Below are 13,464 nucleotides of genomic sequence, written 5' to 3' on the forward strand. Positions count from 1 at the left end.
CTCAAGCCTTCCCAAAACAGGTCTCTGACTGGAGCCGAATCTCTGTCCCATTCCAGGGCACTGACCAATGCAAAAAAGCGGGCATGATACTGCCGTACGCTGGCCCTCCCCTGCTTAAGTCCATGCACCTCCTTCCGGGCAAGATCCACGTCTATGCTTGATAAGAAGCACCCATCCATTGCTTTAATGAAGGCATCCGCATTTTGGAGCGCCGGATCCTTATCTCTCCACAAATTGCGCAGCCATGCTTTAGCATCTCCATGCAAATGGGACATGATAAACCCCACCTTCTCTTGCTCATCTCTAAAGTCCTTTTCCAGCAGTTGCAGTGCACACTTTACATCTGCTCTAAAGTTGGGGTACTGTTGCAAATTCCCATCGAAGTGAGAGAATAGACCGCCTGCTCGTCTCCCCAACCCAATCCCCTCCGGTCTGGGTGTCAGTTGCCCTTGCTTCGTAAGCATTTCCAATCTGACCTGGAGATCTCTGTAAGCGGCAGCTGCGTCCTCCTCCCTCTTCCTGGATGCAAGTACCTCGGCATTCAGTTGTGTCACTGCTTCTCTGAGATCCGCTATCTGTTGTTCGGCCGTCATCTTGTCTGCCGTTCGTGAGCTCTCTAGTAGGCACCAGCCTTCTTTCCTCTCCGCTAGGCTTTAGATGCCCACAGGAATGTGGGACGGAGCTTACTGTCAGAGCTGCTCCCCGATCCGAGCTCACAGAGGATCACGCTAGCCAGCGTTCGCTTTATAAAAGTCTTTATTGATTTACAGTTTCCATTTCCAAGCTGCTGCGTGCAACTCTACGTCTTATGGCTAGACCGGCGAAGCTCCGTCTGAGTCTCCGCCCCTCGTACACCAACTTAATATCCTCGCCTTACTCCACCTTTTCCGCCTGACCGTCCTTCTCTGGGTCCCTCTCCCCCCGTGGTCTCCTCCCTCCGGGACTCCTCTGACGCTGACCCCCCGGACCCTCCTGTCTCCTTGCGTCGGGCTTTAGGATCTGGCTCCCTTTCCGGGCTGCTTACTGCGCCGCCTTCCTGTGCATTTGAACTTGGCGCGCGCGCCCAACCTTCCACTTTCCGCTTGACCGTTTCTTCGCTCCCCGATGGGGGCGTGGTCACTCCTGACTCATGCCCTCCTCCCTGCTGCGAGCTGCCAGGGCTCGATCCCTGACGTCCTTCCTCTCCACTGCGCTCTGGTGGGGACGCTGGCCCCGATTTCCAACTGCTGCCCTCTGAACCCCCGCTGGTCCCTTCCTCCTGGGGTGTCCCCCTAGGCCCCCCCTTTGCTCTGGCCACTGGCGCTCCTTTCTGTGAATCTTCCGATTCACTGGAAAGACTCGGAGACCTCGGGTCGTCGTCATCACTCATCCTTTCTTCGGACTCCTCCCCCTCGCTCTCTGTTTCCTCCCTTGCCCTCGCCTCTGCTCCTGAACCCCTGACATCCATCCCCCCCTCGAAGCCCCCCTTTCCCCCCTCCCCTCCTTCCGGTGCGGGAGCTGGGTGCTGCCGAGTCATGGGGACGAATGCCGGATACAGTTCGCTTCCCTTGGTGGGCCTCCAACTGAAGACTTCCGATTCTTCCTCCCTGCGTTCGTCGACAGCGGCCACCTCCGCTTCCATCTCTGTGCCGCCGTGCTCGAAGCCCAGGTCCTCCCCGAACATGTCCACGTCCGTCTCCGCCTCAGTCGTTCCCGGGTCCGTCGCTCGACCTGGAACCTCCAGCCACTTCCTGCGCCACTGCTCCTCTGGTCTATCGTCCCACCAATACGAGGGCTCTGAGGCAGATCCCGAGGGCGACCCCTCCGGGGAACGCGTGTCCATTGTCGGTTCCTCGTCCGAGTCGAACCCGTGGAAAGTGCTGGCTGAAAGCGTCGGTGTGAAAAGCCAATCGTCGAAAAAGTCTGCTGGCATGGGCCTGTGTGGGAAAAGGGCATGAAACTCGTCCTTGAGCAGAGGTTCCTCCAAGGCGTAGCCTGGCACCCAGCTGTTGGCACTGGCCGGGAAGCCCTCCTTGGCGAGGAGGTATTCTACTCCCTCTTCTCCCCATCTAGAGTCCAAAATCTCTGTGACCTCGTTGATGGACTCCTCTTGTGTCACTCCCCCTTGTTCGGTTCCCTCTCGTAGCGGACTCGGAGCCGTTCCTGGTTCCTGAAACCTGTGAGGTGTCTTGTAGGGAGTGAGTACCGACCTGTGGAACACCGGATGCATTCTGGAACCCTCCGGAAGCATCAGCCTGAAAGCCACCGGGTTGACCTGTTCTTCGACTTGGTAGGGCCCTAGTTGTTTATGCCCTAGTTTCTTCTTCGCTAATGACCTGGTCGGCACTGCTTGGGCTGCCAACCAGACCCAGTCTCCCACCTGGATCTCTTCGCCGACTCTCCTGTGAGCCTCCTGCGATTCTGAAAATATCAGGATGTCGTCCAGGAAGCAGACGCACTTCTTGTAGAGGAGTCCCGCTAACACGTGATGCATGAAAGCTTGAAAACAGTGGGAGCCATTTTGTAATCCAAGGGGCATAACCCTGTATTCATAGGTGCCCAGGGGCGTGAACATGGCCGTCTTCCACTCGTCGCCTTCCCGTATGCGAATCAGGTTGTACGCCCCTCGCAGATCCAACTTGGTGAAAACGCGTCCTTTTCTCACTGTCGCGAGCAGGTCGTCAATCTTGGGCATGGGGAAGGCTGTGGGCTTTGTTTTCGAGTTCAAAATTCTATAGTCCACTACAAGTCTTTTTTGGGGCGTGTCCTTTTTCTTCACAAAGAATACGGGACTGCCCCCCACTGCCTTGGACTCCCGGATGAAGCCGCACTTCAAGTTGTGATCTATGAACTCCCTGAGTTCCTGCAGTTCGTCCTCAGACATGGAATGCAGTTTCCCTGTCGGCAGCGTCGCCCCCGGCAGGAGGTCAATCTTGCAGTCATAAGATCTGTGGGGAGGTAGCTTGTCCGCTTCCTTCTCGCAGAAAACCTCCAAAAACGCTGCGTACTTGATGGGCACTGCTTGCAGCGTGCCTAATTGTAGCTGCGGGTCATCCTCTTCCCCTTCCGTGCTAGGCAGAATGCAATGTTCCGCACAGTAGGAGGAGCCGGAAGTCAGTTGGCGCTGGTACCAAGCCAATGCAGGGCTGTGCCTGTGCAGCCAACTCATGCCCAATACTACAGGCGTGTCCGACAGTTGGGTGACATTGAAGCTGATGACTTCTCGGTGATTCCCAATTTGCATCACCATCGGAGGCGTTTGCTTCACCACCTGCCCCCCCAGCAATTCCCTGCCATCCACCGTGACAACCTTCAGGGGCAGCGTGGCTGGCAGTAGCGCTATGCTGTGTTGTTGAATGAAATCCAGTCCTATAAAGTCTGCGTTACTGCCAGAGTCAATGGTAATGGGTACTTCCATAGTGAGTCCATTGGGTAGCTGGAGCGATGTGGTGAGCTGCACCACTGGTTTGGGCGGGAGGGGGTCTGTGGGCTGCAAAATTTCTGGGGACTGCCTCACTGACTCGTCTGGCTGGGCCCCAGTGCCTCTTCCTCCAGCCAGACTCCGTCGTTTCCCTGCTGTGGTTCTCTCTGCTGAGTTGCTTCTGTTACTGTTGCGGAGGCTGCAGTGTGCCTGTGGAGCCTCTGGGGACACTCTTTCGCCATGTGCTGCGGATTGTCGCAGATGTAACACTTCCTGTTCCCTCTAGGAGGCTTCGCTTTGACTGCTCCCGGTGTTAGGGCTCTGGTAGCTGACTGAGCCCTGGCGCCTCCAATCTCCATCGGTTCCTCTCCCCCTCCCTGCGGAGGTGTGGATTGCGCACGCGCTGCATCCCTGGGAAAGAGGGGAGGTGCTCTCGCTGGCGTGCGTCCCCAACGCCCTTCATCCTTGCTCCATGGACGTTCTTCCAGACACACCCCAATTGTCAGCGCCCGCTGGACAATTTCCTGAGTGCTCTTTGGTCTCTCCCCCCTTGCAATTTCATCTTTAACATTTGCATTCAAGCCTTCCCAAAAAAGGTCTCTGACTGGAGCAGAATGTTTTTCCCAACCCAGCGCGTTGACCAATGCAAAAAAGCGAGAATGATACTGCCTTACAGTGGCTCTTCCTTGTTTCAAATCATGTATGTCTTTTCTGGCGATATCAATGTCTATATTAGATAAAAAACACGAATCCATCGCTTTAATGAATGCATCCGCACTTTGGAGCGCCGGATCTTTATCTCTCCACAGATTACGCAGCCACGCTTTAGCGTCTCCATGCAAATGAGAGAAGATAAACCCCACCTTCTCTTGCTCATCTCTAAAGTCTTTATCCAGCAGTTGCAGCGCAAACAGCACGTCTGCTCGGAAGTTGGGGTACTGCTGTAAATTCCCATCGAAATGAGATACAAGGCTGCCTCCTCTCTTCCCCAGCCCAATCCCCTCTGATTTGGGTCCCGGTTGCCCCTGCTTAGTAAGCACTTCCAACCTGGCTTGGAGATCCCTGCAGGCGGCAGCCGCTTCGTCTTCCCTCTTCCTGGAGGCGATTACCTCCGTGTTGAGTTGTGTCACTGCATTTTGCGGAGCTGCTATCTGCTGTTCTGTAGTCATCTTGCCTGACTTTTGTGAGCTCGCGAAGCACCAATCTTCGCCCCTCGCTGCATAACCTCACGCTGCGAGGTTTTTAGTGCAAAAGGGGATGGAGCTTACTGTCAGAGCTGGCTCCAGGTCCCAGCTCACAGAGGACCAACGCTAGCCGGCAGTAATGTACAAAAGTCTTTATTGAAGTACAGTTTCCATTTCCAAACCGGAGCGCCCCAGCTCTACGTCTTAGAGCTAGACCGGCGAAGCTCCATCTGAGTCTCCGCCCCCTGTACACCAGTTTAAGACTCTAACCTTACTCCACCTCTTCCGTCTCTCCTTTCTCCTCTGGGTCCTTCTACCCCCCAGGGTCCCTTCAGTCCTGGACTCTTCTGACGCTGACGCTGACCCCCCTGAGTCTCCTCCCTCCTTTCGGCGGGCTTTAGGACCTGGCTCCCTATCCGGGCTGCCCACTGCGCTGCCCTCTTGTACATTTGAACTTGGCGCGCGCGCCCAGTCTCCGACCTTCCTTTTGACCGTTTCCTCGCTCTCCGATGGAGGTGTGGCCAATCCTGACTCATGTCCTCCCGCTGGCGGTGCGCCGCCTGATCCCGATGCCTGGGACTCCTCCCCCCTACTGCGCTCTGGTGGAGAAGCTGGTCCTGATTTCCAACTGCTGCTCTCTGAGTCCCCTCTTGCCCCTTCTTCCTGGGGTGTCCCCCTAGGCACCCCCCTTGCTCTGGCCCTGGGAGCCCCTTTCTGTGAATCCTCCGAGTCGCTGGAGAGACTCAGAGACCTCGGACGGCTGTCATTGCTAACATTTCCTTCAGATTCCTCCCCCTCGGTCTCTATTTCCTCCCTCTCCTGTGCCTCTGCTCCTGAGCCCCTGACATGTGCGCTTTGTAAAGAAGTACTTCCTTTCTTTGATGTGTCCTGAATCTTCCAGCGTCCAGCTCCATGAGTTCTACCATTATGAGAGGGAGAAAAACTTTCCTCCATCCACATTCTCCAGGCCATGTCTCATTGGCCTGGAGAAATCACATCTTTGCACAATTTAATGCACAATCAGTCAAAGAACAAATAGGAAATAGGAACAAATAGGAAAACTCCCCTGCGTTTGCTAAATAACCACATCCCTCATTTGTGTTGCTGGGATAAATTTATTTAACACTCTGACGAGCTCACCTGCCAAAACACAGGAGAATATCAACAATCCAGGACAGAAAATTTTACCCATAGTGTTTTGTTTTTCCAGAATCAGCTAAAACAGAAGGGAGAGGTCACCCGTTAACCTGTAAGGGAGCAAATATTCCTTTGAGAAGTTTCTCCCGAAATGGAAGGCACATGAGACTCTGTAATTCTCTTCTTTGGGAGGTGGGTGTCGTGCAAAGTGGCCTTGGGGAGCTGGATGCGAAGGAGGCACGTCCCAGGCCTTTGAACTGTAACAAGGACAACCTGGGAGGATCTCTCACCTACTGTGCCTGCACCTCCTCACTCTCTCAATCGCTCTGCTCCCAGCCGAGAACAAAGACCAACCTCTCTTGTGGGGTTAATGTTACATATGGTGTTCCCATTATTTAGGGACTGGTGATTCGCTTCATCATTAGGGTCCAGACTGAGGTTCCCAGGGTGGCACGTGGACTCCATGGCACCCTCTTAGCACTCACCAAGGCCCCCTCTTAAAAAAGTTTCCCCAAAATCTGTTAGTTTTTACAGTGCTACAAGACCATTTGTTTTGGCAGTTGAGGGATTATTTATTTATTTATTTATTTATATTGCCCTTTATTTTACATCACTGTAAATTATTAAATAATAAAAAATAGTGTTTGTTATTTAAATCAATCCATATAGCTCATTGGGCAGAGCACAAGACTCTTAATCTCAGGGCCATCCTTTGAGCCCCATGTTCCCAGAGTTCCCTGGCAAGAAGGGAACCCTACCCCTAACAAAATCCTAACCCTAACCCAGGGGTTGGCAAGGCCATGGGCCAGATCACTCCCACAGAAATCGCATCTGTGTGTGTCTGCGGCTCTGGAAATTGCTTCTGCGCATGCCCAGACGCCGAAAATCACTGCGACAGCTCAGTCTGTAGAGCAGGAGACTTTCCATCTCAAAGACCTGGGTTTGAGGGGCAAAAAGATTCTTCCCTTGCAGAGGGTTGGACTACAAAAAGACCTTTGCTTTCCTGCTCTCTCCCAAACTGGGAAACTCCCAATGGAAAGTGCTCTGACCTTTCTCTTTTTCTTCATAGGGGTTTTCACACCGTACAGTATCTGCTCTCTGACCGGGCTTGGTTTAAAAGCCTCCAAATATTCCTTGGATCGAGCAGTGCTAATATTTGCTCTGCTAATCTTTCCACCAAACTGGCCAGCTTCTGGATTAAACACTGGATGAAATGCAGATTACGTTCTGTATTTAAAACAAATGTCAAATCAATAAAAAATTTTCAGGAGAAATGCTAAAAATATAATTGAGAAGAGACAATTTAAGGAAAATTCACCAGAAAGTATTCCTCTTTGTTGCGGTTAGTGGCTGTGGACATGGCATAACATTACAGTACATGACTCCACCCCCCAAGAATCATGGGAACTGTAGTTTGCCCCTAAACTATAAGTCTCAGCACAACACATGACTGGCTTATCATAGAGACCACTGCATGCAAAAACTTGTGGTGCTAGAAGATCTTGCGCCTTATATTTACCCTGGGATCCCAACCACCCCTGCCCAGGACACCAGAGTCAACTCTACGGCTGCAAATATAACATTTGAAGTGTTTAAGGTGCATTATACAAATGTGACACTAGATGGCAATTGTGAGGTTATGGCAAATTCAATATATTATTCAAAACACCTTTTTTTTTTTAAGTGTTTTCATTTTTTAGATTCCACCACTCACACAGGTTCAACGGAGTTGCTGTCCATCTGAAGATCATAAGGCCTTTTGTGCCTATATCAATCCCTCAGTTGGTAAAATCAAAGAAGTACAAAATACTTTACAACTCTCTCTCTCTCTCTCTCTCTCTCTCTCTCTATATATATATATATATATATAAAAATGTTGGAAACAAGCCTCCTTCTTCGGGAGAAGCTGGCAACTCTCCCAGGCTCCCGCCTTGGTGTCCGGTGACCTCCCTGGCTGCAATCCCCGCAGGATCCAGGCTAGGTCTCAATAGGCGACACTTCCCAGCGTGGGAAATGCACACCCCCTCCCTCCTGCTTCCCTGGCAGGGAAAAGAGATAGTCAGAAACGTCTGTTTACATCCTTTATTTCTGACTTTGCAGCACTACAGAAAACATGTCCGTTCACTTCAAAATCCAGCAAACGAGAGAGAGACTTCCTGTACATACGCAAGAGGAAGGTCTCATATTACACTCTTCACAAAGACTTTTCCAGCCTGTGAACTTCCGGGAAGCTTCTTTCCCACAGCTAGCCATATCACATGATGTCAACAAACTGGCTGTCTGCAACTGCGATAAGCTCATATTGTAACAATAAATTCCAACACACTGAGGAGCCTTTGCTGGAAGGCTGCGGGGCTATGCACTTACCTGGGAATCAAACTCACTGAACTTCAAAGAACTTCTGAGAGAATATGTATAGGATTGCACTATAAAGGCCTAAAATTTTGACCAAGACTCATGGGTTTGAGTCCCATGTTGCGTGAAAGATTCCTGCATGACCCTTGGGGTCCCTTCCAACTCTACAATTAGCGAAGTATACATCAATATAAAATAAAAATGTGCTTTTAATGAAAGGGCTTCTGCTGTGCTGTTTTTATTGCCATTATTTGGTTTTACAAGATTTTTATATGTATACACACACAGTTTTAATTCTATCAGTGTTTAATTGCTTTTTAATTGTAGATCCCCCACCCAGGTTTTAGCTTGTCTTCTTTTCATCCGTAAACTGCCTTGGGTCCCCATCAGGGGAAAAGGCAGGGTACAAATAAATGTATAATAATTATAATAATAATTTCAAACTGGGCATTTTTTGTTTTCAATATACAATGCTGGCAAGAGAGAAAGGCCACCCATAACTTAGAGTGCAGAGGTGAAACAAGCATATGATCCCCCAATGAGGGGTGTCATAGAAATTTAATAAAATTAGTTTAATCAATGTAATAATAACATTGCCTTGACCTGCTTGGCTGAAAAATCTTGCATGGCTTCTGGAAAACCCAGTGGAGGCTGTAGCTGAACTGGGGGGGGGGGGCACATGCAAACACCTGGCCCATTGTCCCAGGCCTCCTTGCCACTGACATCCTTTCACCCATAATGCTGTGACCTCCAGGTGCTTGGGTCCCTTAGAAACACTGGTGAGGTGAGCTTTCATTTTCTTTTCCCACTGAGGATTGGAAAGAGTTGAAAGATTAGAAATATTTGAAAAAGATGGAGAAGAAGATCCGATACGACCATTAAAGCTAGCTGCCTCTGGTTGCTAACTTTTATTTTGGCAGATCATTATCAAATGGCCCTGGCTTCTTTTTTTAAAGTTTACAAAATAATAATAATAATAATAATAATAATAATAATAATAATAATAATCAGATGATGGGCTTATTTCCAATTGTTGTTTTGGGGGATAGAATGCACATTCAGCCAAAAACCGCAGAGTTAAATGTTTGTCATCAGCCCAAATCAAGCATAGGTGTTTTGGTTCCATCTCAATAGAAAGAGGACGAACAAGCTTTAATTGTGCTATCGGTGTTCATTCACCCACAAATAGCAAAGCAAAGTGTAATAAGTCTAAACTAGGCAAAAGAGGTTGCTTTGCGTTCCAACTACATAGAAAGAAGAATCTTGGATTTCGCTTATTTCAAGTTGTGTTCTTTGGTGTTTATGCAACATTAACCCAGAAATCGCAAAAGGTATGTAATGAGACCAAAATAACAAAACACCCTCTTTTCACTTTCATATGCGTAGAAAGAAGACGAATAAGGTTTGATTTCAATTCGCATGGTGTTTTTTCGGTGTGCACCAGAATCGCCCCAAACAAAGCAAAAAGGAGTTTTGGGTTCCATGTACACAAAAAGATCATAAAACTATGTGCTTATTTCAAATTGGTGTTTTTGCACATTCACCAAGAATTCGCAGAGTGAAATGTTTGTTATCAGCCCATTTCATGCATCGGTGTTTTGGTTCCATCGCAATAGAAAGTGGATGAATCAGCTTTGATTTTTCTTTTCTTTGTTCATTCACCCACAAATAGCAGGTAGCTTGATTCTGGACTGTGTCACTTCCATGGGTAGGCATGACATCATATTTTTTGAATGCTCTAACAAAATACCTCCCTTCCTGTGTAAGCATATATGAGATGCGCAGAACTCTATGCGCGCGCAGAGTCGCTCTCTCCTGCAAGGGAGAAGGCCGGCCCCCACCTTCGCGCGTGTTGCTGTTGTGGTCGCGCGTGAGGCAGGGGCCGCAAGCTGCAGTTCCTCGCCCACGAGAGGCTACGTTTGGCTTCCGCAGCCCACCCGCACCATCCCTCCGCAAAGGGGCACGAGAGGAAGGCCACTGGGGGAGAAAGGCAGGTGAGGGCGGGGCGGGGGGCAGGGCTGCACCCTGGGGAGAGCGGGGTCGAGAGAGAGCGGCTGGGAGAAAGAGGGCCAGCCTGGCTCGGCACGTCTCTGCTGGCCCAGCGTCGCAGCGCCTCTTCCCCCCTTTCCCCTCCCCTTCCTGTCCTCTTGCCTCTCCTCCGCTGGCACCTCCTTCCGGTACTCCTGCCCTCGCCCAACATGGCGGCAGCACAGCCTCTTCCGCCCAGTTCCCTCTCCTTCCTGTCCTCTTGCCTCTCCTGTGGCACCTCCTTCCGGTACACCTGCCCTCGCCCAGCATGGCGGCAGCACAGCCCAAAATGGCGGCACTAGAAGAAAGCCACTGGGGGAGAAAGGCAGGTGAGGGCGGGGCGGGGGGCAGGGCTGCCCCCTGGGGAGAGCGGGGTCGAGAGAGAGCGGCTGGGAGAAAGAGAGAGGGCCAGCCTGGCTCGGCACGTCTCTGCTGGCCCAGCGTCGCAGCGCCTCTTCCGCCCTTTCCCCTCCCTTTCCGCTCGTCTCTCCTCCGGTTGGAACCTCCTTCCGGTATCCCTGCCCTCGCCCATTTCCCTCCCCTTCCTGTCCTCTTGCCTCTCCTCCGGCGGCCCCTCCTTCCGATACCCCTGCCCGCGCCCAACATGGTGACAGCGCAGCCTCTTCAGCCCTTCCGAGCTAGGAGTGCAGAAAAAGGTGAAACTGCCATGAAAAGGAGGAGTGAGTGTGTGAGTGAGCGAGAGAGAGAGAGAGAGAGAGACAGGGAGCATCCTAGAATGGTAGAGAGGGAATGGTAGAGATGGAAGGGAACCCAAGGGTCATCTAGTCCAACCCTCTGTAAAGAAGCTCAGAGCTACAATTCCCAGGTCTTCTTTGGGAATTCTATGGGAACTGAGAGTTTCTAAATTCATGAGCATTCATGAGCATCCGCTCATGTTTTTACCTTTTATTGAAAGTGGCCACAAGTGACTTGGGAAACGCAGCCAGATGGGTGGAGTATAAATAATATAATTATATTGCTCCTGCTGCTGTTCTTCTCTTACTCAAACCCAACCCTATCCCAAACCTTAACCTTAACCTTAATGCTCACCCTAACTCAAACCTAACCCTCACCCTAGCACTCACTAATATTAACTTAAACCCAACCCCATGCCGAACCTTAACCCTAACCCAAACTTAAGCCTAAACCTAAACCTAAGCCTAATTTAACCCTAAACCTAACCTTAACCCTAATTCTAATTTAAACCTAACTCTTAACTTAACCCTAACCCTGATTGTAATCATTACCCTAACCCTGGCCCTAACCCTAACTCAAACCCAACCCTAACCCTAATGGTGCAAGAAGTATCTGTGGTTTAGGGGGTAAGGGGTGTCCTACGGTTTAGGAGTTAGGGTCAGGTTGGGGGTAGGGTTTAGGGTTACGGTATAAGGTTAGGGTGGACTGGGACAAGGATGGTGCTGTGGTCTAAACCACAGGGCCTAGGGCTTGCCAATCAGAAGGTCCGTGATTCATATCCCCACGACAGGGTGAGCTCCCATTGCTCGGTCCCTGCTCCTGCCAACCTAGCAGATTGAAAGCACGTCAAGTGCAAGTAGATAAATAGGTACCACTCCGGCAGGAAGGTAAATGGCGTTTCCATGTGCTGCTCTGGTTCGCCAGAAGCGGCTTTGTCATGCTGTCCACATGACTCGGAAGCTGTCTGCAGACAAACGCTGGCTCCCTCAGCCAGTAAAGCGAGATGAGTGCCGCAACCCCAGAGTCAGGGGCCAGGGCCACAGCAAGGTCCTCCTATATGCTCAATTTGCAAACTAAATCAGGAACTCTGCATCTGCAGTTTGTGAAGGGATGAAGAAAAGAAACCTGCACAGAACTTTGCAGTTAAGGTCAACTGTTATCTGGCCCTCAGTTGACTATTGGTATGGGATAGAGCATCCCATTCCAGTCACTGAATGGGCAAAGTGCTTTGATGGGCATATGATGGGCTGCTTTGTGTGGAGGGAATTGGAGCTTAGATTTGTCATGGAACCCTTATCAGGGAAGGTGGATCTGTGCCTTGAACTGGTTTGATTGAGTTTGGGATTTGACCAAATTTGGTATGCAGCTCTACTGCATACTGCTAGCTATATCTATATATTTGCACTTTATTATTATAATAAATGGGACGCAGGTGGCGCTGTGGGTAAAAGCCTCAGAGCCTAGGGCTTGCCGATTGAAAGGTCGGCAGTTCGAATCCCTGCGGCGGGGTGCGCTCCCGTCGTTCGGTCCCAGCGCCTGCCAACCTAGCAGTTCGAAAGCACCCCCGGGTGCAAGTAGATAAATAGGGACCGCTTACCAGCGGGAAGGTAAACGGCGTTTCCGTGTGCGGCTCTGGCTCACCAGAGCAGCGATGTCACGCTGGCCACGTGACCCGGAAGTGTCTCCGGACAGCGCTGGCCCCCGGCCTCTTGAGTGAGATGGGCGCACAACCCTAGAGTCTGGCAAGACTGGCCCGTACGGGCAGGGGTACCTTTACCTTTTTTACTATTATAAAATACTACTATTATAAAATATTTTACTATTTTACTATTATTATTATACTTGGAACATTATCCTTTTTTAAAATGAAAACATATTTTTATTAAGTTTTACATAACAAATTTAAATTCAGACATTAATCATCATTTAGGATTCCCTGAATCCTTCGACTCCCCTCCACCCTTCCATGGTTCCCATTATCAATCTCCCTCCCCAGCTGCTTCCCTTATTTTATCTCTTTTTTTTAATATAAAAATAATCTTTCTACCATTTTTTTTGTACATTACAAGCATTTCTCAAATCCTGCTAAAGTTTTTAGTAGCTTATACAATATAATTTTTTCCTATTCTTTCTTAAATTTAGTCTCTTCCTGGTTTCTGATTTTCCCAGTCAATTTCCAATTTCGCCATATCAACCATTCATCTCTGCTCAGGACTTTATCTTCTTTGCAATAGTATCCACACTGCTGTCATCGCCTACATAAATAGTCATTTCTGCTCCTTTGGAATTTCTGCACCTAAAATACCTGGTGTTATGTATTGAAGTTCTCACCCTGGCCACCTGGAGTATCGTGTATAGTATATAGTATTCACACAGATCCACATCAGTTACTTTAGGCGGGAAACCCTGGGTTGTTGTTGCTACAATGTTGACAGCCGGCTGCCTATAAAAGCAGGCCGGCTGAGCTGTTTGCTATTCTGTTCTGTTCCAGCTTACAAATAAATAGCTGCTTTGGAGAAATTGCTGTGTTGTCTGCTATGTCTACCCACTATTTAACACCTAATAAAAGACTCTGGATTTTTCGCAAACGTTACTTTAAACATTTTTTTCAATTTATTATAAATCATTTCTCAGAATGCTTTTGTCCACCACATTTCTTTCTCT

At 49.7% G+C, this 13,464-nt stretch overlaps 1 long non-coding RNA gene across 5 annotated transcripts in view; it reads left to right on the forward strand.

Annotated features, from left to right (window-relative positions):
* The first annotated feature begins 10,150 nt into the window (after positions 1-10,150).
* LOC114589733 (uncharacterized) overlaps positions 10,151-13,464 on the forward strand; it is a 66,086-nt gene continuing 62,772 nt past the window's right edge. For 2 of the 5 annotated variants that reach the window (XR_013391715.1, XR_013391719.1), the window contains exon 1: positions 10,176-10,760. This is a non-coding gene — a long non-coding RNA (uncharacterized LOC114589733). Of the gene's footprint in view, positions 10,761-13,464 lie in introns of all 5 variants that reach the window. The other 3 variants (XR_013391716.1, XR_013391717.1, XR_013391718.1) reach the window with 3 other exon arrangements.

This window comes from Podarcis muralis, chromosome 2 (genome assembly GCF_964188315.1).
Source record: "Podarcis muralis chromosome 2, rPodMur119.hap1.1, whole genome shotgun sequence".
NCBI lineage: Eukaryota > Metazoa > Chordata > Lepidosauria > Squamata > Lacertidae > Podarcis > Podarcis muralis.